The 25417-nt window shown below is 44.2% G+C and overlaps 1 protein-coding gene and 1 non-coding gene across 2 annotated transcripts in view; one reads left to right on the top strand and one right to left on the bottom strand.

Annotated features, from left to right (window-relative positions):
* Positions 1 to 25417, top strand: part of HHAT (hedgehog acyltransferase) — a 340320-nt gene that overhangs the window by 14674 nt on the left and 300229 nt on the right. The window lies entirely within an intron of this gene.
* On the bottom strand, positions 11824 to 11938 carry LOC128061911 (U5 spliceosomal RNA). Its single transcript, XR_008200762.1, has one exon. It is a non-coding gene; the product is annotated as a U5 spliceosomal RNA (small nuclear RNA).

Below are 25417 nucleotides of genomic sequence, written 5' to 3'. Positions count from 1 at the left end.
CATTCCTGCCACTCTGTCACAGTCAGCTGCTTGACTTCCTGCCCAGGCTTTAGAGTCCTGGGGACGTGACCTCTTCTGTGCATTCTTTGTGACAGGCCGCTGTGATGGGCACGGTCAGTGGGTGTCAGCATTCAGGCTGACTCTGCCTTTGGGGAAAAGTGTGCAAGGCCCAGGGAAAAGCTCCAAGTTCAGTTCAGTTGCTCAGTCGTGTCCGACTCTCTGTGACCCCGTGGACCGCAGCCCGCCAGGCCTCCTTGTCCATCACCAACTCCAGGAGCTTGCTCAAACTCGTGTCCATTGAGTTGGTGATGCCATCCAACCGTCTCATCCTCTGTCATCCCCTTCTCCTCCTGCCCTCAATCTTTCCCAGCATCAGGGTCTTTTCCAATGAGTCAGTTCTTTGCATCAGGTGGCCAAAGTATTGGAGTTTCAGCTTTTCAGTGAACCTAAAATGTTCCAAGGTTCTGTTCTGAAAGGTCTCTATCCCTCCGTCTGGCTGGCCATCCGTCTGTCCATTCATTTGATGCTGTTGAGCCCCTCTTAGCCTCATCTTTCTGTGTCTCATTACCCTGCATAGGGAGTGGGTAGTTTGGGGTCTTAGAAGGTAGAGGGAAAGTGATGAATCAGGGTGGGTCGCCAACAGACAAAGGAAATTGATTCTGTGTGCTTGGAGAAGACCATGAAATAGACCCAGGGGCCATGTGTAGCAACAGGAGGTCCGCTGGTGTCTGCTAAAAGTCTCATTTCAGCTAAAATAAAAGCTCAGTTGGCTCTGAGTGTTTCCTTTGGAGGTTATGGGAGGGGATAAGCAAATGCTATTCTGATCCAAATTCTAATAAAAAAACAGTATTAGGTGTGACTAGAAATGGTGAACTTTGGAAGGGAGTTTTCATGTCCTTTAAATATTGCCAGACCTCAGCACTGTTGTAGATGGCGGGCAGGGCAGGGGGTGGGGAGTTATTCTGTAACTTGTAAGGTGCTGAGCCGCATCCCTGGATTCTGGATGCCCGGAGTCCCTGCTGTTCCAAGTCATGACAGTCGCTAGTGGCTTCAGGCATTGCTGCATGTCCCCTAAGGACAGAACTGCCTCTCTTTGCGAACAGCCGCACAGTAACAGAGAAGGGCTCTGTCATGCTGGTTCGGCCGTTTCTTCCCTTTGCTCCTCCCGTTTCCTCCTCTGGCTCGGACCTCACCTCTTCCCTCTCAGGTCTGCACTCTTGCTTCACATCTGAGCTCCGGTGTCTCCTGTTGTGGAATTTTTACCTGGACCTCTAAACTGGGCTTCATGCTCATAGTTCCCAGCCCTTCTCTGCCTCTCTTTGTATCACCTTCCACAAATGCAGCTTTTAATGAATGTGTTCTGTGCACAAGCCCATACGGGGTGCTGGGGACACAGCAGTGAGCCAGACAGACAAGGCTCCGGTCCCAGGGTCTCCTACTGGGGACAGACCGACCATAAATAAAGAAATAAACGTGACAGCCGCAGATTGAGCTAAATGATATGAAGGAAGTGAGCAGGGTGATGTGCACTAATGCCTTGGATCGCATCTTTACACTATTATGATAAGTATATTTGCACAACTTTTGTCTTGTATTATCCATCCTCTGCCAGACTGTGAGTCCCACAGGGCAGGGCTGGGATTTAATCAGTCCTGTATCTTCAGTACCTGGAACAGAGTTGGTGAGTATTTTACTGAATTTAACTGCAGGAAAGAGTGAGGAACACTGTGCCAGACTGCACCATTGGAATAAAATGCGTCAGTCCTAAGGTCACCTAAATAGACGCATAGGTAAACGCTAGGTGGGAGAGTGTTGACAGTCAGAACAGGGAGGCACCCCTGCGGGCACAGGCGGCACCCCCCTGCTTCTGGGAGAGGAGGACGACCTTTAGCTGAGCGCCTCAGAACGGCCGGGCTTGGCAAGGTCCCCAGCAGCGAAGATGTTCTTCCAGAGGAAGAACTGTTTTTGGAAAGGGGATGAGTGTGTTAGGGTGATGGTGACTCAAAGCCAAGCTTTGGGACAGTGAAATGGTGTTGGGCCTGACCACAGTCCCCCCAGTTGTTGCTTAACGGTAGAGTTTGGAGGATTGATTGTAGCCCAAACCAGGAATACCGCTGGGTCTTGTCATTCCATCAGAGTAAAGCTGCTTGCTTTCGCCAAGAGGCCAGGGGCGGTAGCTGCAGCTCTCAAGGACTGTTGAGATTCCATATGCTGTGGTGTGTGCCTCCTGTTTTGTGACGTCTCTCCTTCCAGGCTTGGCAGTGCCTGCCCGCATGGGCCCCAGTGGCTTCCTGGAGCGGTCGTGGTCATGTGCAGGAGCCTGTGTGTGGTCAGGAAGGAGTCGAGCTCGACGCCTTTCCGGTTTTGGCCATCTGTCTTGGTGTTTGCTGGTTCCATTCTCACTCCCCCCACCCCCACCCCCTGCCTAACATTCTTGCTCAATGTCCTAAGAATATAAAGAAGACATTTTAGTGGCTGTGTTTCTTGCTTGGTGTCTCCAGATAGTAGGCTCTGAATCAACTGATCATTCGTGAATGAAGCTCTATGTTGGGCTGTGTTGTCATGAATTTTTTTCCCTTTATATTTATTTCTGATTCAAGATAGTTGGCATAATGGAAAGAGCACAGGTTTGGGGTTGGATGGACTCGAGTTTAAACTGCAGTTTGCTCCATTTTGGAAAATCATTTACCCCATTTGAGCCTTACTTTCCTTTTTTGGAATATGGGCATGGGAGGTCTTGTTGTAGAGAAAGAGATAATGGATATAAAACACCCAGCATGGGGACTTCGCTGGTGGGCTCTAAGACTCTGCTGTCGATGTAGGGGGCCCAGGTTCAATCCCTGGATGGGGAACTAGATTCCACATGCCACATGACACAGTGAAGGTCAGATATCCTGAGTGCTGCAACTAAGACCTAACACAGCCAAATAAATAAAAAAAATATACAAAAAAACCCACCCAGCATGTACGTGCTTGGTACAGAGTGGACCCCCAGTCCATGCGGTGGTCATCATTTTATCCTTCCATGGTTGATGACATGCTTGCTTTAGAGCTAGGATTTGTTGATTCCCCCCTCTCTAGCAAGGAGATAATGTTCTACAGAGGAACATTTCAGTCTAGAAGGAGGTGGTTGCTACTGAAAGGAGCTCTCCAAAGCCTGATATGTTATGAAGGATTTTGCGTGTAATCAATTACAATTCTTGCATGTAATCAATTACTCATTTCTTTCCCGAGGACACCTCTTCCTGTGAAAGTTCTGAAACTGGGGTCCTCTTGTAAATAAGTTCTTTCAGAAGTAAAATCAGAGAGGAATTTTCAGTGCCTGCCAGAAGGTTAGAAATTAAAGACAAGTCAGAGAAGGAAGCTTGACCACTAATGTCTTTGAATATTAAGAGAGAAAAGGTTGTTTCTGAAGTAAAGATACAATTTTTAGCTACTAAGTTTTATCCATCAAAATTTTAACATTCAGTTACTTATAAATTAGTTTATATTTTGATACCAAAAAACCCCCCCAAAAAACCCAGAAAGCTCTGTGCTGAATCATTTAACAAGTATTCCTTGAGTGACTACTGTGTAAGAGGCTTCCAGGCTGGGTACTAGGAGGCTGTGACCTTCCAGGCTCTGTCTCTGTCCTCACTGGGCCTTAAATTCAGGGGGCAGTGATGCTGGGGCAGTGATGCTGAGCCAGTGAGGTAAGTGATGTAACCACTCGCCGGGCATGGAGAAACAGAAGCTGCCTGTCACCCAGACGCACAGGGATCAGAGGTGAGGTATTGGGGAAAGAAGGGAATAGCAGGCATAGAGACTGGATTTCAGAGAGTCAGTCAGCCTGGCTGGGAGGTCGCATGTGAGAGGAAGAAATGCTACAAGATAGAGTCTGGAGCATAAAGGCCATTGGGTCCCGTATGTGGAGTCTGGACTGTATTCAGAAGCAGAGGATGGTTACTGAAGGGAGTGAGGGCATTGGCGTTTCTTCTGAGGCCTCTCCCAGGAGCCCTGTGCTTTCCCCTGCCTTGCCTGTCTCTCCTGATCTATCCCACTCAGAGTTTGGATATCCCTGGAGTTAACACTCTGGAATGTAGATCTCAGGCTTGTGTGCTAAGTTGCTTCAGTCGTGTCTGACTCTTTACAACCCTGTGGCCTGTAACCCTTCAGGCTCCTCTGTCCACGGGATTCTTCAGGCAAGAATACTGGAGTGGGTAGCCATGCCCTCCTCCAGGGGGATCTTCCTGATCCAGGGATCGAACCTGCTACTCTTAAATCTCCTGTATTGGCAGGCGGGGTCTTTACCACTAGCCCCAATGGTGCTCAGAACCCACGCACGGCTCCCCATTTCTTACCATGTCAAGCCCATGCTCTGAGGCTGACATTCAGCCCCTTTCCATTTGTCCACTGGCCCGGCCTTGTTCCAGCAGCCTCAGCTCCTGTGTGGTCCCTCTGAGCTTCCAAGTAACAGGACCATCTGACATTCCCCAGGGACATCTTGATGTTCCTCCCCGTGATCTTCATGCAGACTGGTGGGCGCCTCCCTCCTGCTGGAGGAGCAGCCCGCGCGGAACCTTCCCTGATGCCGCTTCCTGGCTCGTCCCCCTGCTGGTGTGGGCTTCTCCCTCCCACGAGCTCCATTCCTACGACTCCGTCCTGAGCTGGTGTTAAATATTTATTTATGTGACTGCACCGGGTCTTCGTTGCGGGGCGTGTGGATCTGTAGTTGCCGCACGTGAACCCTTGCGGGATCCAGCTCCCTGGTGAGCGATTGAATGCAGGCCTCCTGCACCGGGAGCACAGAGTCTTAGCTGCTGGACCACCAGGGAAGTCCCAGGAGTTACCTCTTTTAGACATAGGAGGATCTTTCATCTCTGCCTGACACAGAGTAGGCATTCAGGAGTGGCTGTTGGAAGGTGGACACGCCTGGCTGGTCGGGACTTGCTGGGCAGGAACACTGGTCCCTTGGCAATGCTTGCCGAGTTCCACGTGTCTAACGTCTGGCGGGTTTAGACAATGTAGGCCTTCCATCATTTTTCCTTAAGCCGTAGCTCCTCAAAGACAATTCTGGTGTGCTGGTTATGTCTCTGCCTCCCTCCATCATATGGGGACAGATTAATAAGTGGTTTGGCTGTGCATGTGAATTTTCAGCCTGTCCTTAGTATCAGAAAATTGGATTTTACGCAGCTTTGCCCTTTCACAGAGGGGCTGCTCAACAGAGGCAGAGTCCTGTGTCCTGTGCCAGCCCAGGAAGAGAGAGAAGGGGCTGCGGCGGGGGGGGGGGGGGGGGGGGGTCCTCCAAATGGGGGGGGCAAGAAGCCCATGGACTAGTGATGGGAGAAAGGGCCCCGAGCACACGTTGGGCTTGAGTCCCTCTCATCAACACAAAGAACTCCTGCCCTTAACCTGCCAGCGCACCGTCTCTCGTCTAGTCTCACCCCCACCCGCCTCTGGATGTCCTTGATGTGTCGGAGATTTGCAGCCAGGTGGGGGAAAGAGTGAGGCAGCAGTGATTTCTCGGGGAGGGCAGGAAAGGGAGGCTCTGCCTTGTGTAAAAATAGGGTCTGCAGTGCAGACGGATAAACATCAGATTTGCATTATTAGCTCAGCCGCTAAGTCCCCTGCTCAGCCCTCCTCTCTTTTTTTATATCTTCTAGCTCGTGGAAAATATGATTTATTTCATTCAAAGTTTCTTGAAGGAGCCAGGAGAAGATAAGGTGAAGTTAGAACCAAGGGTTTAGCCCTGCAGAACTAGAAGATCAGATGTGTGTGTGTGTGTAAGAGAGAGAGAGAGGTTCTCCATGAATACTTAGCAACATCCTGAGGTGGTGATATAGATTTGGAATTGTGAGAAATTTCTCAACCACAAACCAGTCAGTTTACGAATTCTTTGCTAACCAGCTGGTTTGCAGTAGGTTCTGTGGGCTGAGGGAAGTGAGAAGCATGGTTCCTCTCCTCAGGAAGCTTATACTCCACCCAAGAACGCCAGGCTGCCGTGTCCTTTTTGTAAGGATGATGTTCTGGTTATTTAACCAAGGGCAGCAGTGTCAGTTAAGCTGCAGAGACAGCAGGTGTACACAGCTAGGACGACCGGCCCTATTTGTCTGTCCTGCCTGAGAATTAGCACTTGCATTACCTTTTCCAGAGTATTTCCGTTTGTATGAGTGTCTCGGGTTGGTATGTTCCTGTGTGCTGAGTCACTTCATTAGTGTCTGACCCTTTGTGACCCCGTGGACCGTAGCCCGCCACGCTCCTCTGTCCATGGGATTCTCCAGGCAAGGGTACTGGAGTGGGTTGCCATGCCCTCCTCCAGGGGATCTTCCCGACCTAGGGATCGAACCTGTGTCTCTTACGTCTCCCTGCATTGGCAGGTGGGTTCTTTACCACTGGTGCCACCTGGGAAGTATACTGGTTGGTATAGCCAAAAGTTTCTGGGAGAATTTCTAACCTTGGAATGACAGGGAGGGTTTCCTGGAGGAGGTGGATCTGACCTGAACCTTGAACAGAAGGATTGTGTGTCACCTTCTTTGATTTCACTCTTTGTAGCTCCTGGTATTTGGAGGTGGGAGAATTAAATATCTTCCGCTCCTACAGTCTCGCGGCCAAGTGATACATCGGAAGGAAAGAGTCCGGATCTGAATTCTGCCACGTGTGCAAACATTTATTTAGTGGCAGGTACAAAATCTGCCACTGAACCTGTTCTCTGTCTTGAGGTTCTCCAGCAAGTACCTTGTAGGAAGGATTCATCTGAGCTTTGGCAGTTCTACTCTGTGGGCTGGAGCAGACACCCTGCTAGTCTGATGGAGGGGCAGAACTTTGAAGTGAAGGGACAGAGAAGCATGGGAGGGAGTGTTAGGAGAAAGACAAGCTAGTAAACTCTCACATGCAGCTTTAGATACCAGTATTGAAATCGTTTGAATTGTGGCCATGTCTGGAACTGAATTTCTGACTGGGACCATTCAGATGCTAGCTCAGACCTTGTGGAATGTGGATTCTGCATTTGGGCATTGTTAGCTTAAAGAACTGGGTGTTGTTTTTCAAATCCTAGAAGATGATGCCAGATGCCTCCTGAGAAATCTGTATACTGGTCAAGAAGCAACAGTTAGAACCTGACATGGAACAACGGACTGGTTCCAAATTGAGAAAGGAGTGTCAAAGTTGTATATTGTCACCCTGCTTATTTAACTTTTATGCAGAGTACATCCTGTGAATTGCCAGGCTGGATGAAGCACAAGCTAGAATCAAGATTGCTGGGAGAAACATCAATAACCTCAGATATGCAGATAACACCACCCTTATGGAAGAAAGCAAAGAGGAACTAAAGAGCCTCTTGATGAAAGTGAAAGAGGAGACTGAAAAGCTGGCTTGAAATTCAGTATGCAAAATACGAAGCTCATGGCATCCGGTCCCATCACTTCATGGCAAATAGATGGGGAAACAATGGAAACAGTGACAGACTTTATTTTCTTGGGTTCCAAAATCACTGCAGATAGTGATTGCAGCCATGAAATTAAAAGACGCTTGCTCCTTGGAAGAAAAGCTATGAGCAACCTAGATAGCCTGTTAAAAAGCAGAGACATTACTTTGTTGACAGAGGTCCGTCTAGTCAGTTCAGTTCAGTTCAGTCGCTCAGTCGTGTCTGACTCTTTGCGACCCCATGAATCGCAGCACGCCAGGCCTCCCTGTCCATCACCAACTCCCGGAGTTCACTCAGATTCATGTCCATCGAGTCAGTGATGCCATCCAGTCATCTCATCCTCTGTCGTCCCCTTCTCCTCCTGCCCCCAATCCCTCCCAGCATCAGAGTCTTTTCCAATGAGTCAACTCTTCGCATGAGGTGGCCAAAGTACTCGAGTTTCAGCTTTAGCATCATTCTTCCAAAGAAATCCCAGGGCTGATCTCCTTCAGAATGGACTGGTTGGATCTCCTTGCAGTCGAAGGGACTCTCAAGAGTCTTCTTCAACACCACAGTTCAAAAGCATCAATTCTTTGGCGCTCTGCCTTCTTCACAGTCCAACTCTCACATCCATACATGACTACTGGAAAAACCATAGTCTTGACTAGACGGACCTTAGGCGGCAAAGTAATGTCTCTGCTTTTGAATATGCTATCTAGGTTGGTCATAACTTTTCTTCCAAGGAATAAGCATCTTTTAATTTCATGGCTGCACTCACCATCTGCCGTGATTTTGGAGCCCCAAAAAGTAAAGTCTGACACTGTTTCCACTGTTTCCCCATCTATTTCCCATGAAGTGATGGGACCGGATGCCATGATCTTCGTTTTCTGAATGTTGAGCTTTAAGCCAACTTTTTCACTCTCCTTTTTTACTTTCATCAAGAGGCTTTTTAGTTCCTTTTCACTTTCCACCATAAGGGTGGTGTCATCTGCATATCTGAGGTTATCGATATTTCTCCCGGCAATCGGCTATGGTTTTTCCAGTAGTCATGTATGGATGTAAGAGTTGGACTATAAAGAAAGCTGAGTGCTGAAAAACTGATGCTTTTAAACTGTGGTGTTGGAGCAGATTCTTCAGAGTCCCTTGGACTGCAAGGAGATCCAACCAGTCCATCCTAAAGGAAATCAGTCCTGAATATTCATTGGAAGGACTCATGCTAAAGCTGAAGTTCCAATACTTTGGCTACTAGTTGCGAAGAACTGACTCATTGGAAAAGACCCTGATGCTGGGAGAGACTGAAGGCAGGAGAAGGGGACAACAGAGGATGAGATGGTTGGATGGCACCACCGACTTGATGAACATGAGTTTGAGTAAACTCTGGGAGTTGGTGATGGACAGGGAAGCCTGGCATGCTGCAGTCCATGGGGTTGCAAAGAATCAGACACAACTGAGTGACTGAACTGATCTTTAAGAACAGTCCCGTGGGGTAGATGAGGTTGTTTACACAACACATCCTATGTAAATGCTCCAACAGATGGGGTTCTGAGGGTAGGAGGAGCAGAGTTCAGTGAGGCTTGGAGCTGAAATCTGGGGAGAGATGTGAGGGAGTGGGGAGAAGCGGAAACACTTCCTTCTCCCAGTACATCCCCTAAAAGTGGTGCCTGTCACCATTCTTAAGAAGGTTACTACCTTTTAAAATCATGACATGACAGATGATAAGTCTGTTAAAAAAGAAATTAGAAGCAGCCTCCGGATAACAGTGAGATCATGGGCCCGTGGGAGATGTGAAGGGTGGCATCTCTGTGTGCGGAAGTGACTGAAGCTACTTTGAGGATCACAGTGGCTGCTGAAAAATTCAAGATAAGTGAGGGTTATTCCATCATAATTTTGCTCTTGGGTTTCATGAAGGCAGTTCTCCAGCTAAATTCAGTCACACGTGTAGACATTTGTTAGGCAAGCGGTGGAAACTGGTTCATACCTGTCCGTCTCATGGGCCCAATGAGGTCGTTTTAGGGGCTCCTTTTCTTTTAGGAGCCACCTCACGCGAAGAGTTGACTCATTGGAAAAGACTTTGATGCAGGGAGGGATTGGGGGCAGGAGGAGAAGGGGACGACCGAGGATGAGATGGCTGGATGACATCACTGACTCGATGGATGTGAGTCTGAGTGAACTCTGGGAGTTGGTGATGGACAGGGAGGCCTGACATGCTGCGATTCATGGGGTCGCAAAGAGTTGGCTATAACTGAGCGACTGAACTGAACTGAACCATGCATGGAGTGTTCCTTCCACGGATATTTTTACTGAGTCTAAGCTCAACAGAGGATGAGATGGTTGGATGGCATCACCGACTCAATGGGCATGAGTTTGGGTAAACTCCGGGAGTTAGTGATGAACAGGGAGGCCTGGCGTGCCGCCGTCCATGGGGTCGCAGAGTCGGACAGGACTGAGCAACTGAATGGAAGCGAAGCTCGCTTTGCTTGCAACATGTCAGACCAATAAATCAGATAAGGTGTTGAGGCAAGGAATACAACTTTATTCGGAAAGCTGGCAGGCTGAGAAGAGGACAGCCTAAGGTCGCCAAGTAACCATCTTATCAGCCGCTGGATGCGTTTCTTTTGTAGAACTCGGAGGGGGAGGAGGTGAGGAAGTACAAAGGCCATTAATTCTGTCAGTCTCGGAATGGCCATCCTGGGGGAGGAGATGTGTTTCTTATTTCTTGCAGCCATTCATAGGTGTAGAGAGGGTCAGGGTGTTGCCCTGGATAAAAGAAAGGCATTTTGGTTTAACATTCAGGCAGAGGGGCAAGGTTCCGGAGGCGCGGGCACACCATTTTGTACAGACAGGACCCTTTAAGTAAACAAAAGCAACAGGAAGCAAAGGTTAAAGTAAACACATGAAGTCAGATCCTATTCTTCCTGTAACACTGTGACATGATGGACAGAGAAACAATCTGTTTGATGTCAGCTGCCCTGAAGTTCTCCAACTGGTAGATTTATATGAAGCTTTTGGGCCTTTGAAGGGGTCCTCAGGGCCATCACTGAGAGAGTGTGTGTGTATATATATATACATATTTTTTTTTTTTGAGTTACTTTAAAAAATTAATTTTATTTTTAATTGAAAGATAATTGCTTTATAGAATTATGTTGGTTTCTGCCAAACATCAACATGAATCAGCCATAGGTATACATATATCCCCTCCCTCTTGAAACCCCTGTTGGGGGGAGTGTGTGATTTCCTCCCTTATGTCTTGCTGCAGCTAAGATTTGAAATGTTGGACCAGTGTTACAGCTTGGTTACAGCTCCGTTTTATTCCAAAAAACATAGTACCCTTGAGGTGTGAGGGCAGGCCAACCTCAAAAAAGGAGAGGCTCAATATTGGCTCCTTTTTTTATATGTTTTGGCTCCTCCCCCGGAGCCTGCCCTGTGTAAACTGGGCTGGCCAGGAGGGCTGTTAGTTTCATCTGAGGTTCTCCGGCTCCAAATCTTCTTAGGCTTTTTTTCTTTGTCTTTTGGCCACTGCCATTTTAAACTCCTTTTTCCTATTCTAGCTGGCTGTGCCCCACCCTGCCCCGCCCCACCCATTTTAAATTAATTTTTAATGGAAAGATAATCACTTTATAGAATTGTTTTGGTTTCTGCCAAACATCAACATGAGGTCAGCCATAGGTATACATATGTCCCCTATAAAACCCCCTGGGTAGGAGTTCCCTGAGTGATACAGCCAATACCGGTTGGCTGTACATTTTACATATGGTAATATAAGTTTCCATGTTAACCTCTCCATACTCCCCATGTGCTTGCACTCTTGACTATGTGTAGGGTAGAGAAGAGAAATGATTTTCAAGTTGTTTTAGTGTGTCTGATAGGAATCACCGATAACTGGCAAGTCCAGACTTTACCTGGTATAACTCACGTGACTTAAACCTGTGATATTTTTACAGTTTTACAGATATTTTTACAGGACTTCCCTGGTGGCTCAAATGGTAAAGCGTCTGCCTACATTGCAGGAGACCTGGGTTCGATCCCTGGGTTGGGAAGATCCTCTGGAGAAGAGAATGGCAACCCACTCCAGTACTCTTGCCTGGAAAATCCCATAGATCGAGGAGTCTGGACCATTGGGTTGCAAAGAGTCAGACTGAGCGACTTTACTTCACTTCTGTCAAACAAAAATACCCAATGGAGCCTTGCTTTGTAAAGTTCACACTTAGACAGCTGTCCTTTTTTGGGGAATTCTCCTGGCCTGGTTAGGTTGTTGTTTCCCTCTCCGGGAGAATTTTTCTGGCCAAGTATTGAACCCGGGTCTCCTGCATTGTAGGTAGATGCTTTACCGTCTGAGCCACCAGGAAAGCTCCAGCTACACTGACTAAAACACAATGCTGACAAACCCAAATCACAGTGCTCTTCTTATCAAAAACTGTCTTTTTTTTGTACCATCAAAGATCAGCCTTGTCAAAACAAGGCCTCAAAAAATTAGTTTAACTCAAGGTTGTTCCTCTCCACGGAAATCTTTAGTAAAAGGTGAAAGATTTATACGATTATGAAGAGAAACCAGAGTATACTGTTAGTTTGCTAAGCTTGCGCCTCCCAGTAACTGCAACCCCTATTCACTGATGGTGGTTCGTTATCCCAAGGGTTACTTCCTGCCTAAAGTTTAAACAAGGAATTGTGTAAGCAAACTTCTCATAGTTAGAAATGTTGAGCTGAAAAAACATATTATTTTAAGCCTGAAAAGATAGTACTCTGCAGGGTATGACGGGTATGCAAATGAGAAGTCTGAGTCATCAACTTCCCAGCAACACCTTCGTCTTTATAGCTGTACCTCTGGAGCCGCCACTAGGGGGCGAATCAGAGGTCCGCGTGGCTGGGCGCTCAACCTCCTCGTGGTTCAAGCACGGAAACCGCAGGTTTTCTAAATTGTGTATTGTGACTTCGAATGTGCTTCTTTTCCTTTTCTTTCGCTAACCATCAGCACAGTTAAAATACAGAACCAGGAAGAACTCCCTTGCTGCTTCTTTCTAGTCATACCCATCCTGTTCTCCCTATCCTTAACCCTTGGAAGCCACTGTTTTGTTTTCCATCCCATGATTTTGTCTTTTGAGAGTGTTCTATAAAGAGAATCATACGGTATGTAACCTTTTGAGACTGGCTCTCTTCCCGCCCCCCCAGGTTAATGTCCTTGAGATTCATACTTATTGTGTGTCAAGAGTTTGTTGCTTTTCTTTGCAGAAAAGGGGTGGAGCGCAGTTTGTTTAACCATTTGATCCTGCAGGACATTTTGTTTGTTTCCAGCTTTTGACTATTGTAAACCTGATGTGAATATTTGTGTACAGATCTTTCTGTGGACTTAAGTTTTATTTTCTCAGGGATAAATACCCAGGTATTTGATAGCTGGATTGTATGATAAATTTATGTTTGATTTTATAAGAAAACTGTACAAATTTTTTTCCAAATGGCTCTACCATTTTATATTCCCACCAAAAAAATGTATGAGATACTTAGTTTCTCTGCATATTTGCCAGTACTTGGCATTATTAACAATTTAAATTTCAGTTATTCTGATAGCTATGTAGTGATATGTCATCATGGTTTTAATTTGCATTTCCCTAATGGTTAAAAGCTGGTTTTAGAAAAGGCAGAGGAACCAGAGATCAAATTGCCAACATCTGCTGGATCATGGAAAAAGCAAGAGAGTTCTAGAAAAACATCTAGTTCTGCTTTATTGACTATGCCAAAGCCTTTGACTGTGTGGATCACAATAAACTGTGGAAAATTCTGAAAGAGATGGGAATACCAAACCACCTAACCTGCCTCTTGAGAAATCTGTATGCAGGTCAGAAAGCAACAGTTAGAACTGGACATGGAACAACAGACTGGTTCCAAATAGGAAAAGGAGTACGTCAAGGCTGTATATTGTCACCCTGCTTATTTAACTTCTATGCAGAGTACATCATGAGAAATGCTGGACTGGAAGAAGCACAAGCTGGAATCAAGATTGCCGGGAGAAATATCAATAACCTCAGATATGCAGATGACACCACCCTTATGGCAGAAAGTGAAGAGGAACTAAAAAGCCTCTTGATGAAAGTGAAAGAGGCGAGCGAAAACGTTGGCTTAAAGCTCAACATTCAGAAAACGAAGATCATGGCATCTGGTCTCATCACTTCATGGGAAATAGATGGGGAAACAGTGGAAGCAGTGTCAGACTTTATTTTTTGGTGCTCCAAAATCACGGCAGATGGTGATTGCAGCCATGAAATTAAAAGACGCTTACTCCTTGGAAGAAAAGTTATGACCAACCTAGATAGCATGTTCAAAAGCAGAGACATTACTTTGCCGACTAAGGTCCGTCTAGTCAAGGCTATGGTTTTTCCTGTGGTCATGTATGGATGTGAGAGTTGGACTGTGAAGAAGGCTGAGCACCGAAGAATTGATGCTTTTGAACTGTGTTGTTGGAGAAGACTCTTGAGAGTCCCTTGGACTGCAAGGAGATCCAACCAGTCCGTTCTGAAGGAGATCAGCCCTGGGATTTCTTTGGAAGGAATGATGCTAAAGTTGAAACTCGAGTACTTTGGCCACCTCATGCGAAGAGTTGACTCATTGGAAAAGACTTTGATGCTGAGAGGGATTGGGGGCAGGAGAAGAAGGGGACGACCGAGGATGAGATGGCTGGATGGCATCACTGACTCGATGGACATGAATCTGAGTGAACTCTGGGAGTTGGTGATGGACAGGGAGGCCTGGCGTGCTGCGATTCATGGGGTTGCGAAGAGTCGGACACGACTGAGCGACTGAACTGAACTGAATGGTTAAATGAGGTTGAACATGTTTTCATGTGCTTATCTGTCATCTCTATATCCTCTTTGGTGAAATTCTATGCATATCTTTTGCCAATTTTAACTTGGATTTGTTTGCTTTATTTTTACTGTTGAGTTCAGAGTTCTCTATATAGTCTGAATACTAGTCCTTTGTCAGATGAATGGCTTGCAAATATAATTTCCCAGTCATTACTTTGAGTTTTTATTCTCTTAGTAGGGTCTTTCACAGATGTCCAGTTTATCTTTTTTTTCTCTTACAGACTGTGCTTTTGGTGGCATGTCTAAGTGTTCTTGGCCTAGTTGTATGACCCAAAGATTTTCTCTGTTTTTCTCAAAAGTTTCCTAGTTTTGCATTTTACCTTTAAATCTAAATCTTTAAATCCTTTAAATCTGTGATCCCTCTTGGATTAATTGTTATATTAATTTAGGTAGAGATTTCTGTCCAGTTGCTACTCCACCTTTTGTTGAAAAGACAAATTCCTCTATTGAGTTGTTTTGCATCTGCGTCATAAATCAATTGGCCAAACTTGTATGGCTGTATTTCTGGGTTCTCATTTCTGTTCCATTGATCTATGTATCTGTCTTTACACTAACAGCACATTTTCTTAATTACTGGTAAGTTTTAAATAATATAATTTAACTTTATTCTTTTTTCTCAAAGATTTTTTTTAGCTCATTTTAGCTCATTTTTTTTAGCTCATTTTTTAGCTCATTTGTCATTCCAAATATGCTTTAGAATATGCTTTTCTGTATCTACAAAACATCTTGCTTGGATTTTGATAGAATTCTGCTAAACTTAAGATCTATTTGAAAAACTGATGTCTTCTTTATATTGAATTTTTCAATCCATGGACAGTGTATGTTTGTAGATTTATTTACATCTTTTTTGAATTTACTTCATTAGTATTTTGTAGTTTTTAGCCATCTAAATTCTATGCATTTTTGTGGGGTTAGATTTATACCTAAGTATTTCTATTTTTTAGTTTTTATAAATGGTTTACATTTTAAATTTCAATTTCCACATGTTCTTTGCTAGTATATAGATATACAATTGGCTTTTATTGAGTTGACCAAAAAGTTCATTTTGGTTTTTTCATAAGATGTTATTAACATGTTGATCTTAAGATCATAACTTTATATTCTGTAAGATTGTAACTGGTCTTTAACTTTTCTGGACTCATTTAGTCCTAATTATTATTATTTTTTTAAATTTCTTTTTGGCAGACTTGTTGAGTTTTTCTAAATAAACAATCATGACATCTACAAATCAGGACATTTTCATGTCTTCCTTTTCGATCTATGTAACTCTTATTTTCTTATTGTGCTGGCTAGGACTTCCTGGACAATGTTGAAATACGAGTTATGAGAGTGTATGTCTTTGTTTTTTTCCCTAGTCTTAGTCGTTCAGTGTTTCCACATTATGTATGATGTCTCTAAAGGTTTTTTGGTAGATGTTCATCTATCAAGTTGAGGAAGTTTCCCTTTATTCCTAGTTTTCTGAGAATTTTTATGAATTAGTGTTGAATTTTGTCCGATGTTTTTTCTTCATCAACTGATATGATCGTGTGATTTTTCTTCTTTAATTAAGAATATGTTAATATGTTGGATTACTTTGATTGATTTTTGAATATTGAACCAGCCTTGTATCCCTGGGATTAAACTCCACTTGGTCTTGCTGTGGGCTTTCCTAATAGCTCAGTTGGTAAAGAATCTGCCTGCAATGCAGGAAACCCCAGTTCAATTCCTGGGTTGGGAAGATCCCCTGGAGAAGGGATAGGCTACCGACTCCAGTATTCTTGGGCTTCCCTTGTGGCTTGACTGCTAAAGAATCCTCCTGCAATGCGGGAGACCTGAGTTCAATCCCTGGGTTGGGAAAATCCCCTGGAGGAGGGAAAGGCTATTCACAGTACATGGGGTCGCAAAGAATCAGCCATGAGTGAGTGACTTTCACTGGTCCTGGTGCATACTTTTTTTAGTATATGTGTCTGGACTACATATATAAAGATCTTTGATTTTTGTTGTGGCATGCGGGGTTTTTAGTTGAGGTATGCAGCACCTTTAGTGGTAGCATGCAAGCTCTTATTTGCAGCATAGTTCCCTGACCAGGGATCAAACCTGGCCCCTGCATTAGGAGCTTGGAGTCTTAGCCACTGGACCACCAGGCAATTCCTGACAATTTTCTTGTCTGTGTTCACGTGTTCAGTGTCTGAATTTGACTGATTATATATGATCTTGTATTTTTACTTTCAGATTTCATGTGTTTATTGTTATGCTCATAAAAGGAGTTGGGGAGTATTTCCCCTTTTAAAGAGAGCATCCTTAGATGTCAGGTAGATTTCTTCAGTGAAACCACATGGGACTGGAGTTTTCTTTTTGTGGATTTCAAAACTATGAATTCAATTTGTTTGATTAAAATGATGTGTTCTTATTGGGTGCGTTTTGGTAGTTTGTGCTTTTTGAGGAATTAGGCCATTTATTCTAGGTTGTCAAATTTATGTATGTAGAGTTTTTCTTAGTATGCCTTATTATCCTCATAAGATCTGTGGAGTTTGTAGTGGTATCCTTTTTATTCCTGATTTTGGTAATTTGGGTCAGCTTCTTTTTTATTTTTGTTTGTTTTTTTAGAAGTTTGTGAACTTACTGACTTTTGCAGAGAAAACCAGCTTTTTGTTTCATGAGTTTTTTCTGTTTTGGATTTCATTGATTTGTGCTCTTTATTTCTTTCTTCTTGCTTGCTCTGTGTTTGTTTTGTTCCTTATTTTCTAGTTTCTTAAGAGTTTTGATATTTTTACTCTAATAGAACTGTTTAGTGTTTTGTATTTTCTAAGCAGTAACTTAGCTAATATTTTGATAAATTCTTTTTAGTTTTATTCAGTTATAATTATTTTTTATTTCCCTCAAGACTTCCTCTTTGACTTGTGTTGTTTAGAAAAGCATTTGGAGATTTTCCTATTATCTTTTTGATACCCTGGTGGCTCAGAGGGTGAAGTGTCTGCTTGCATTGCAGGAGACCTGGGTTTGATCCTTGGGTCGGGAAGATCCCCTGGAGAAGGAAGTGGCAACCCACTCCAGTACTCTTGCCTGGAAAATCCCATGGACAGAGAAACCTGGTAGACTACAGTCCATGGGGTCACAAAGAGTCGGACACGACTGAGCGACTTCACTTTCACTTTCTAGTTTGATTCCATTGTTGTCAGAGAGCATACTCTGTTGAAATTCTTTTAAATTTGTTGGCCTTTGTTATTTGGCCCAGAATATCATCTGTTGTGGTTGAATGTTCCATGGGAGCTTGAATAGAATGTGTATTCTGGTGTTGTTGAATGGCATATTCTATAAATGTTGATTAGATCCTGTTGGTTGGTAGTGGCAAGTGTCTTTGTATCCTTAATGATTAATCTGGTATGACTAATGGTTAATCTTAATGATCTGTTTGGTAGTTTTATCAGTTGCTGTGAGAGAAATGTTAAAATCTCCAACTATAGTTGTGGACTTCTCTGTTTCTATCTGTTCTATCAATTTTTGCTTCATATATTTCTAAGCTTTGTTATTTGGTGCATACATGTTTAGGGTTGTTGTGTCTTCTTGATGGATTGATTCTTTTGTCATTACTTAATGATCCTTTTTGACTCTGGTGATTTTCTTTCACTGAAATCTACTTCATCTGATAGTAATGTAGTCACTACTGCTTTCTTTTGATTAATATTTGTAGTTTAGTTCAGTTCACTTGCTCAGTTGTGTCTGACTCTTTAGGCAGCCACCTACTGGACAAAGGGGACAGAGTGAAAAGATACATGGGAGAATCCTCCCACCTACTCATTTTTCTGGTCTTTTATGCAGTATGTAAAATTCAAAGAGAGAGATGGCAAGTGAGATTATGAGAAGCTCCCATCCTTCCCGCTGGACAGATGATGGCAATAACGTCAGTTTTTCCTTTTTCTCTCTTTTATTAATCTTATCTTTCTTCATTGACCTGCCCCAGGGCCCTTCAGCATTTTGGGATTCCATCTGGAGTTCCAGTTTGTTGGTATTTGCCTACCACAGAGATGTTACATATTAACGAGCTTTCTTTCTTTTTTTTTTAATAAGGAGCATACTTTATTTTAATATCAGTTGCTAGAACTGAACAATGGGTTTCTGGGTACCCAGAGGCAGAAATAAAGTTTCTTTTCATAAATTTTTCTTGACTGTATGAAGACTCTCTAAAAAGAAAGCAAATTCTTTGAGCATGGGGGGCATTTTAGGGGCCACGTCTCCCAAAAGCTGTGTACATGCATGCTCAGTTGTGTCCAACTCTTTACGACTCCATGGACTGTAGCCCACCAGGCTCCTCTGCCCATGGGATTCTCCAGGCAAAAGAATACTGGGGTGGATTGTCATGTCCTCCTCCTGGGATCTTCCAACTCAGGGATTGGACCTGTGTCTCTTGCATTGGCAGGCAGAGTCTTTACCACTGTGCCACTTAAGGGCTGGGACCATTTTTTTCTCCATGTTCCTGTGACTTTGTCTTTCTGTTATTCTGGAGAAGTGACACTAATGAGATGCATGATTTATTAGCATAGTTTGTAGCTGGGAAATCTTGTGAGCTTATATAATTTGCTGTCTAGTGATTCTATTCTATTGCTTTTTTTTTTTTTGGTCTTGATCCCTAACTTATTTATCAGCTTTATTACTTATTTACAACTATTTCTCCACATGCCTTATAGAAAATATGGTTAGTGTTTTTCCAGTTTGAGAGACATGGGGAATATAATATAGGTTTTGTGTCTTTGATTTCATACTAGAATTTAATATTTCTTTAAAAGAAATTGGTTCTTTGTTAGCTTTAGGAAGAAAGGGAGAAATATGGACTAGATAAAGTGGGGAGAGAGAATCTATAGATGTTTTATCACATATGCTCACGTGTCGTGAATAATCTGGAGCAACTTATAGAAAGTAGGGAAATGGAGGAGTGGCCAGAGGATGTTACTGAGTTTGGGTTGGCACCTAGGTTGAAGAGATCCAAAGAATACATCCACATTAATTAGGACCCCTTGATGAATGAAGTCATCTCGAGAGGTTTTTACTTCCCTCCTTGTGTGGAAGACCTCCCTCCCCCATTACACCCTGGCCCCATGTCCCAGGCTTAGATCCTGAGGGCCAGTTAAGAGACTGGATGGTACATGGTAAACAGTACAGTTTGTGTTGGTCCTATTGACGGCATCCTCACCCTTATGAGCATCTGCATCTCCTGGGCAGATGGTAAAGACATTTAAGCAGAGATTTGTTGTTTATAGGAGGAAAAAAAGTTTTGTTAGTGGAAACATTTTATTTTTCAGGAGATGCTGGTTGGGGAAAGAGTGTTGTCTCTGGGAAGTGTGGGCAGTAAAATGATTCAGTTCAGATTATTTTAGAAATAGCAAATCATCCTTTGGAAGATAAAGAAAACTCTTCCAATAATTGGTAGATTAATCATTAGCCTGAGTTCACCCAGAGAACAGTACTGCTTCTGTGCAGAATCCCTACAAATTAATCCTCCTTTTTTTTTCTTTTCCCTTTGAAAGTTTATAGGACATTAAGGTGAGCTTGTTGCCTTTGAATGTGCAGGGGGTGTTTCTGGATTCAAGTATCTTATAAAGGTCTTCTCTGTTTATAGATAACTTTTCTCACTCTGTTTCGGAGTTAGGTATGGTCTCAAAGTAAATAATATGCACATAATGCTGTTTAGGAAATAGATATGCAACAGTGTTCAGTATTTCTGCTCTCCTTGTTTTCCATATTTGAGGAGAAAATAGTTATGGTAATGAAAAATATAAGACTAGTGGGTAAGGTAGATAGTTTCCTATTTGGGTTTTGAAATACAGAAATAGATGCACTTATGAATATGAAACACTGCCTTCATTATCCAGTTCTAGAACACTCCTTCATTATCCAGTTCTAGAACACTCCTTGGTGGAGAAGGCAATGGCACCCCACTTCAGTACTCTTGCCTGGAGAGTCCCATGGATGGAGGAGACTAGTAGGCTGCAGTCCATGGGGTTGCTAAGAGTCGGACACGACTGAGCGACTGCACTTTCACTTTTCACTTTCATGCGTTGGAAAAGGAAACGGCAACCCACTCTAGTGTTCTTGCCTGGAGAATCCTAGGGACGGAGGAGCCTGATGGGCTACTGTCTATGGGGTCACACAGAGTCAGCCACGACTCAAGTGACTTAGCAGCGGCAGCAGCAGCAGCAGCAGCAGCAGCAGAACACTCTTTGGACTTATCTACCTGGTGTTTTTTCCCTCCATTTCATTTCTCTCCACTGAATAGACTTATTTCAGAATAGTGTTCTTCACAGTGAATAACTTTCATAATGCTTCTGTTATAAAACTAGAGCTGGATTGCAGTCAGAAAACAAATCCTTTCCAAAATATGTTGATCAGGGTTCCATTGTAGACAACAGCATCCACTCCAGCCAGCTTAAGCAGAAAGGACTTTATTGCAAGGATTTAGACATTTCAGAATAGTCAAAAGGACTGTGGGGGACAGGTAGTAAGTAAGCTCCTGGAGAGCCACCCTGTAAAACTGCGGCTTCAGCCCAGCTCCCAGCTTGAGAACTGAGTGCTCTGGTGCACTCGCGAAAGCTGCCACATCACATACAGCCCCTCTGGACTGACTGGACCCTGGCGTCTCCACCATGACTCCTGCAGGAAAACAAGGGCCTTTGCCAGCGTTCTTCCAGAATTTTCAAAGCCCATACACTTTTGTGTTCATTCTCTCACCTTCGAGTCTTCATGTATGTATTTCCTCGTCAGAAACTAAGTCCTAAGGAGACATGGAATTTGGGGAAATGGAGTTTTTTGGCTTCTAACCTCTGATGTATAGGATCATGCTAGGAGGGGTTGAGGAGTATTGATTGAGGCTCCCACATGGAGCAGATATTTTATTTTGAGGAGAAGGTTAAGATGGTCGCTATCCCATGGCCTTTTAGATGTTGCCCTTTTCTGAATTCAGATGTTCCCTTTTCGTTAACCATGTATTCATTCCTTTTCAGGCCAGTTTCTAGAACCTTTCTTCTTTCCTTTCTTTTGACTAGGTTTGAGAGAATCTTGAGCAAGTCCACTCCCTCAGATTTCACCTATGAGTATCTCTGTCTGTTTCAGGACACAGAGCTGAAAACTTTTAGATTTTTGTTTCTTGGGCTATCAGAGTAAAATAGTTTGTTGATTTTTTTTGTTTGTTTATATCATTATTTACTTAACAAACATACAAAGTACTTAAGAAGTATTAGGCCCTGTTCCAAGTGTTTTCCATATTTTAATTTATTTAAATGTTATAATTAAACCACAAGATAGGTCCTCTGTTATGACCACTCTATTTTGTCCATCTCTGTAGAACGAGTAATTGATGTAACCAGAGAGTGGGCCTTGAATTGGTGAAGGTCATCTGCAGAGCACATCATCCACGAGAAATATTCCATGAGTTTGTGTTCTCCAACTGAGATTGTAAAGGCCTTTAAGGACAGGTACCATTAAGGACTGTGCTTACACTAGATTCTTAAAAATAACATGACTCTTCATACATCATTCAGTTTATGCAACAAGCTTTTATTGAGCATCAGTATGCGTTGATTTCTTGGAGGATGTGCTGTTGCTTAATCGCTCAGCCATGTCCGACTCTTTGCGACCCCATGGACTGTAGCTCACCAGGCTCATCTGTCCATGGAATTCTCCAGACAAGAATCCTGGAGTGGGTTGCCATGCCCTCCTCCAGGGGCTCTGAACCAACCCCAGGCATTGAACCCAGGTCTCCTGCACTGCAGGTAGATGCTTTACTGTCTGAGCCACCAGGGAAGCCCTTCTTTGAGGATACAGTGCTGAATGCATGTAGTCCCTGTTACAAGGGGGATGCCACAGTTTGGAGAGGCAGCTCAGTAGCCTACAATTCAAGCACAGTGTGATTAAGTTGCCATGATATGAGTAACCATGGTGCATCATGGAAGCATAGATGAAGGCCAAGGAGTCCATAATATAAGTGAATGGATTAGGAAAGCTCTTCCTGAGAGAGCTTGCTTGACCTGAGGCCTGAAGGACAGACAGGCCATCATTATTGTGATGTTTGAGGGCAAGTTTTTCCAAGTTAAAGGGAGCAAAGGGTGGGAAGTTTCAGCCATGAACACAGCATATTTGGGTAGTCAGTGACGCTTTGTTGAGGAACTGGAGAGAAAGGTTGAGTAGGATGATGAAGGGGTGGGCAGGGCCAGGAAGAGCTGCATGCATCCTGCTAATATTTCTCTGGAGTGCTAACGGGGGAACCTGAAGAATATTAAGCTGGGGACTGGCTTGATCGCGGGTGGTCTTAAAGCACCGTGAAGAGGAGTTTGGATGGGGGAACAAGCCTAAATGTGCACAGAATAGTCCCTGCCTTCGAAGTGTGTCCAGCAGAGTACCGGGAGAGAGAAGATGTGTTTTCCCTGGATAACCCAGGTGCGGGGGATGCTCTGCAGAAAGAGAGAGGCAGTGGAACTTCCTTCAGCAGAGCTGAGGGGTCCTGAGGAAAAGTGAGCCTGCTGTCCGCCAACCCAGCCCCTCGGCAAGCGAGAGACACTCAGACGAGACAGGGGTTCTGTCTAAGCAGTTCTGCTTTATTGTCGTAAGCTCCTGGTTTATATAGGCAAGCAGGGGGGTTTTGTGAGGGACTTTCCATAGTTCTACCAATCAAGTTAAAGGTCAGATTACCACATGCTTACATCATGACAGGGGTCTATGGTGATCACGCGTTGTCCACGTGCACGGAAATCAAGAGAGCCAATCAAAAATTTTGACAAACAACTTAAGCCACGCCCTCATCTCTTCCGCCAGGCGCCATTTTAGCTCTAAACCGCAAAGCTAGCCCTTCTTTTTAAGGTTTCCCATTTAAGGCCCCACATCTCCCCCTTTTTTATTTTATTTAAGCCCCTGAGACATTTGTATTGATGTTCTGTAGAGCAAGGCGTAGAGCTGTAGGCGGCCAACCTCCAGCCTCGCCAGCCCCTCTCGCGGCTGTGCCGGTCTTAGGTTGCCCTCCTCTGAGGGTCTTACCCGTCATTGGCTACCCAGCCATCTCTTGGGGGCCAGGTGGAGCCTTTGAGACAATGGGCGTCTAAAACTCTTTATTTATATGTCTCGGTTAATCTCTTAAAGGGCTACATTAACCCAGGGGTTTTGTGGGTGCCCAACGTGGGGCTCTTCCTCCATGACTTGGGCAGGCATAACTTTTTTGTTGTAAGCGTCTATTGCGGGCTGTGAGGTTTTTTACCTTTAACACTACAACAAGCAAAACAACAGAGAATCAGATAGAAGGTATTTTTAAACCAGGTGAATGGACTGTGTATCCAGTCCCATAAATCTGTTGCTCCCCGTTTTACTTGTTCCCAAAAATATCTGGGGTACAATTTGATTCACCTTAGACGCATTTAGATTTAAGATGATGTTTGTTAACACATCTTGATTATCCCAAAATGTTAAATCCCATGTTTTCATATTGTTCGAAAGATTTTGTGCCTTTGTTAGCGTTTCACTAAGAACCGGAAAAGCCGTAAGACAGAAATTACGATATCTAACATCACAATTTAACCTCGTTAAGGCAGTCAAAGTCTCCAGTGCTCTTGCGTAAAAGTCCAGCTGTTGTTGAAGTCCCATTATAGCTGATCGAAGGTGTTCAAATTGTGTTGATGTTGTCTGGCACCCTTGAGAGGATATGGAAGATATGTTGTTCACAACTTCTATCGTTTGCGCTTGTTGAATCCCCAGTACGGATCCTGTCACAGTAGTACCTATAAGGGAGAGAAGGGACACTATCCCGACAATAATTAATCCAGCTGCTCGAGGCTTTCTGTGAAATTCTGAAATAATATCAGTGGGCCCTTTCCAGATTACTTCACTGGTTTGAGTGACTGGGACCCATATATATGGAGGAAGACCAAGAACCACAAAGGAGTCTTTTGTTGTGTTGTAATCTATACATTTAGTAACATTAATTGTTGCATTGATGATTTGGCTAGGATGGAAAAGTCCAAAATAAGTGCCAGCCGGGAAGCAGGCCCTTCCCTCCCATGATTGCAAGGTCATACTATTATATACATGCCATCGGTCTGTCGGGCTTTCCATGGCCCCTCTTGTGCAATTGGGCTTGGGATTGGGAAAGGCCTGAGTATCATTGGTTGTCTTATTTGTTTTCATTGCCAGAAAAATAGGTCTCTAATCTATTGGGCCAGGCCCCAGGATAATAGGGGTGTCACCCTGCGCTGCTGAGACGCAAAGGTCCCACCCAGACCGGTTGTTTGTTGACTTCCAGTATTGATCAGCATATCCAAACCATGTCAAGGGAGCCCCTTCCGTGTAGCTCATGTTGGATGTAATGTTTGGATAGGTTAGAGGCCATGGCCTTTCACCCCTATGAAAAAGAAACTTAGAAGCCACTTCTTAGATTCCCCCTTGGAGAGCTGTTTCATGGGAGGTCTGACTCCGGCTCAAGAGTTTCAATGACCATTGGCGGCACAAATCTGATACTGCTCCATAGCTTTGGACAATTTTTAACATCACCTCTTGACCAGCACACCTGCGTAAGGAGGATATTTATAAGGTTTACCCCTATCTGAGATGCCTCGACAATTTTACTCTCAGGCTCAGGGCATGGTCTCCCTCCTTGATAAAAATTGTTAGGACAGTGGAAGGCTTGTGTTATGGTGTCCCAGCCCAGGGGGCCAACTGTGTAACGGTCTCCCAGACCTTAGTAGCCTGATTATCTGAAACTTCAAGTCCCCTACTCTTGAGCATATATCTCAGCGCCTTTAGCGCAGACTCATTAGACTTACCAATGTTATTTCCCATGTTGCCAAGAAAGAATAGAAAGAAAAGTCACTGAGGACAACCACCAAAATTCCTACTGGGAGCGGTGGTGGCCAGGAAGTTGGGCTTATGGTATGCTTTTGGAACTGTTTATGTGCCTGTGTCGTTGCACAGAAGTTTTCTTGCTGGGGGCGGGCACCCTAAGGGTCTCTAGCCCGTTCCGTGACCCCCTTATCCTGTCACGGGAGTCTTTAAGTGGCAGGCGCCCTAATGGCCTTTAAGTGCCTGACCCGTGCCCACAGGGAAGATTGTAGGCCAAGTCCTCAGTTCAGAATGTTTAAAGGAGAGTTTCACCCGGTCGGGCTCTAGTTACTGAAGCTCACTCATTGCAGGACCTTCAGAGTCTGCCAGAGTGTAGCCCTAGCCGGGACTC

The sequence above is a fragment of the Budorcas taxicolor genome, chromosome 16 (genome assembly GCF_023091745.1).
Source record: "Budorcas taxicolor isolate Tak-1 chromosome 16, Takin1.1, whole genome shotgun sequence".
NCBI lineage: Eukaryota > Metazoa > Chordata > Mammalia > Artiodactyla > Bovidae > Budorcas > Budorcas taxicolor.
Note: the sequence above shows the minus strand (reverse complement) of the source record. Positions and strands in the feature narration are given on the sequence as shown.